Genomic DNA, 4,047 nt, shown 5'->3' with positions numbered 1-4,047 from the left:
TAACTCTGCCTGTCTAATAAAAAAAATACCATGTGCTGTGCTGATCAAAAAAGATTCCCATTTCCTTGTTTTTCCTCTTCTCATTTCTAATCTAGCATGGTGAAGTAGTCAACAGTTTCTTTGTGCCTGTATTAAAGATGACAAAAGTACTTGATTCTACCAGAATTAATTTGCAACTAAAAGGAAACATTTCTTGGAACCTTTCATTGTTATGGTTTAAACTTCCTTTTAAAACATAACTTTCTATAAGTTAAAATTAGCATTTTCATAGATACTAGCCAAGTCAATCAAATGTTAACCTCAAAACATGATTAGGGAGGAAGTTGAAAATTTTGTTTCTTATTTTGCTGCAGAGCTGCTGCTTCATGGTATAAAACAGCACAAGCAAATGCAGTATATTATAAAACTAAGATAGTAGTACAGTGCCAGAGAAAGAACAATCCTAACAAATGCTGTCCTGCATTCCCAGTTACTTCCAATGGAAAGATCATTACATATTTTGACCCCAATCCAGGGATGAGTATAGCAAGTTACATTACATTATGTTACATTAGGCTTAAGATAACAATGTTATCCTTGAATTACATTGTTTGTCTAACTAGTTTTTACCACAGATAGCTTCATGTATTCTGAATACTAATGCCTAGAGCCTAGTATAAAAATCACAAGGTACTGCGAAAAAGATGCGTAGTGTTTATCTGCAATCATTACAAAATTAGGGGATATTTTCTTCCAGCAGCAAGGGTGGAAGTAGTGCTTCTTCCCATCAATATTGCTAGAAGTTGCTATCTTAAGTCCTGTCCACTGCTAATTTAAGGTAACTGTGGTGGATTTAGTTATTCCCTGCTAGTTCATGTAAGGGTTCTACTTTCATTCCTCAATAGATTTTAGGTATTTCTCATAGGTGTCTTCACTCATTAGTTCATTTAGTTCTGAAGGGCTACTCAATGTCATCTTGATCAGCCACCCATCTTCATAACGAGATTTGTTGACAAGTCCTGGGTTTTCTGCAAAGGCTTCATTAATTTCAGTTACTTCTCCTGCTAGAGCTGAACAGAGTTCACTGGCAGCTTCCACACTTTCCAAAGCACCAAGCTCATCTTGTTTTTTCAGTTTTGTCCCAACTTCAGGCAGACTACAATAAACAACATCTTCCAAAGCTCCCTGTGCAAAACTGCTGATTCCCACTGATTCAAAACCATTTGTCTGTTGTTATCCATTATTTTTTGTGTGTGTGAATTTAGGCACCGAGAGTCGAGCGGTTACAGTGTGGGCTGTGAGCAGGCTGCAGGCCACGCTTGCGTGCACTGCATCACTTGCACACAACACCATGTTCACAGGGCAGCCGAGGGTCCCTGTGCTAAGACAAGGCCACCAGACCAGGATGGGGTGAGGTGGGGTGGGGCCCAAACTTAGCTTCTAAAACAGTTATTATCTCACAGCTTCAATGGGCCAGGGGTCCAGCATGTTCTAGCTGGTTCCCTTCTTAGTGTCATAAGGTTGAGATTAAGGTGCCAGGGGACTGTAACCCCATGTGGAGGCACAACTGGACAAAGATGCACTTCCAAGCTCCCGTGGATTGTTGATGGAAATCGTCTCCTTGTGGCCATGGACCCTATGCTATTACTAGTATTACTAGCTCTTGGTAAGGGACCATCTGAGTCCCTAGTGGCCTCTCTTGAGCCTTAACTATGTTGCTCTCCTCACACCATAGCAATTTGCCTCAAAGCCAGTGAAAGTACCATTTCTCTGATGACTCACCTTCTGTTCTAAGAACGCCCTTGCTGTGTTCATGCCTCTCCAAAATTCACACGTAGAAACCGAATCCCCCAGCAAGATGTTATTTGTAGATAAGTTCTTCAGTAAATGATTAGGTCATGGGGTAAAATCCTCATAAAGCAATTAATGCCCTCCTAAAACAGATCCATGGAGCTCCCTCACCCTTCTACCACGTGAGGATGCAGAAGAAAATGGCTGTCTACATGGGCCCTCAGACACTAAATACACCCGCTCCCTTATCCTGGACTCCACAGCTACCAGAACTTTGAGAAATGAGTTTCTGTTGTTGGGTAGCCTTAGCAGTTAGGATGTGCAGGTCCTGCATCAGGTTTAAGCATTGGCTCCAGCCCCTGATGCCTGTTCCTACTCATCTGCCAACCGGGAAACAGTAGGTGATAGACCAAAGACTTGGGTCCCTACCGCCCACGTATGAGATATGGGTTGAGTTCCCAGCTCATGGTTTCAACCTGCCTCTCCCAGCCATTGCAGGCATTTGGTGAGTGAACCAGTGGATGAGAGATTACTCTGTCTCTGCCTTTCAAGTTAAAAAGAAAAATCTGTTATTTCTAAGCTACCAGTCTGTGCTATGTTCCAGCAGTCTGAACTGGCAAAGATTTTCCTGATTAGTTCAGGCCCACACAAAATAACTTCCCTTATGATTGACTCAAAGTCTATAGATTAGTAACTTAATCATGAAATTTTCTGTTCTGGAATGTGTACCCCAGGGGCAGAATCTTAGGATCTGTTTAGAACTTTGTCTGATATAATCCATTTCCAAAAGTAGAAGGGTGGCCAAGTATTGCTGTGAAAAAGAAAAAGGGAATTGGGACAGTGAGAACACATACAAGGCTTGTGTCACACTATACTAACCTTTGTCAATTCTCTGTGGTATTTTCTCCATGTTAAAGGTGGGCCAGCCTGTGCCGCGGCTCACTGGGCTAATCCTCTGCCTGCGGCATCGGCACTCTGGGTTCTAGTCCCGGTTGGGGCGCCGGATTCTGTCCTGGTTGCTCCTCTTCCAGTCCAGCTCTCTGCTGTGGCCAGGAAGGCAGTGGAGGATGGCCCAAGTGCTTGGGCCCCTGCAACTGCATGGGAGACCAGGAGGAAGCACCTGGCTCCTGGCTCAGATTGGCGCAGCGTGCCAGCTGCAGCTCGCCAGCCATAGTGGCCATTTGGGGGGTGAACCAACGGAAGGAAGACCTTTCTCTCTGTCTCTCTCTCTTTCACTGTCTAACTCTGCCTGTCAAAAAAAAAAAAAAAATGGGCCAACTAAAGCTAAAGACTTGCATCATTTGGTGGTGGTGAGGTATGTTAGCCTATGTATTATTGCTTATTCTCATTTCCTCTGTGCCATACACTGAACTACATACTGTGTATGCACTCCAACTCCGTCTGTTATGGCCCAACAGAAAGCATGGAACCAGCTCTCTATAAGCAGCCACACACATTTGTACTCCCAGACATGTGTGTGCATGCCCGGGCAAAGATACTCTCTCTCTCTCTCTCTCTCTCTCTCTCTCTCTCAAACATACACACACACACACACACACACACACACACCTCTTTGAGGCTGCCGCAGGTATTGCTTATCCCTTTGCACATTCTCATTCAGTTCCTTCCACTCCCAATAAACTCATGTATTTGGCCTTCAAAGCTCCATTTTACAGGTGAGGCTATCCATCATCTAACTGACTGTGCATCAGATAACATACTTAGCAAAGCATCTCACATAAAAGCATATTTTAAATGGTGACTACATTAGAAATTGTGTGAATATTATTGAGTTATACTTTTCTATTTGTATAAAATTAAACCAAACTACACCAGTAAGAATGCCTAATGATGACCTGACTGCCCTAAGAATGAACACAATTAAAATTCTTTTTTTTAACTTTTATTTAATGAATATAAATTTCCAAAGTACAGCTTATGGATTACAATGGCTTCCCCGCCATAACGTCCCTCCAACCCGCAACCTTCCCCTTTCCCACTCCCTCTCCCCTTCCATTCACATCAAGATTCATTTTCGTTTCTCTTTATATACAGAAGATCAGTTTAGCATACATTAAGTAAAGATTTCAACAGTTTGCTCCCACACAGAAACATAAAGTGAAAAATACTGTTTGAGTACTAGTTATAGCATTAAATCTCAATGTACAGCACACTAAGGACAAAGATCCTACATGAGGAGTAAGTGCACAGTGACTCCTGTTGTTGACTTAACAAATTGACACTCTTGTTTATGGCATCAGTAATCACCCTCGGCTC

The 4,047-nt window shown here is 42.6% G+C and overlaps 1 non-coding gene across 1 annotated transcript; it reads right to left on the bottom strand.

Annotated features, from left to right (window-relative positions):
* Nucleotides 1-3,153: 3,153 nt before the first annotated feature.
* On the bottom strand, nucleotides 3,154-3,383 carry LOC127484068 (small nucleolar RNA ZL1). Its single transcript, XR_007910846.1, has one exon. It is a non-coding gene; the product is annotated as a small nucleolar RNA ZL1 (small nucleolar RNA).
* Nucleotides 3,384-4,047: the final 664 nt, after the last annotated feature.

This window comes from Oryctolagus cuniculus, chromosome 12 (genome assembly GCF_964237555.1).
Source record: "Oryctolagus cuniculus chromosome 12, mOryCun1.1, whole genome shotgun sequence".
NCBI lineage: Eukaryota > Metazoa > Chordata > Mammalia > Lagomorpha > Leporidae > Oryctolagus > Oryctolagus cuniculus.
The sequence above is the reverse complement of the archived record's forward strand: the minus strand, read 5'-3'. Positions and strand labels throughout refer to the sequence as shown.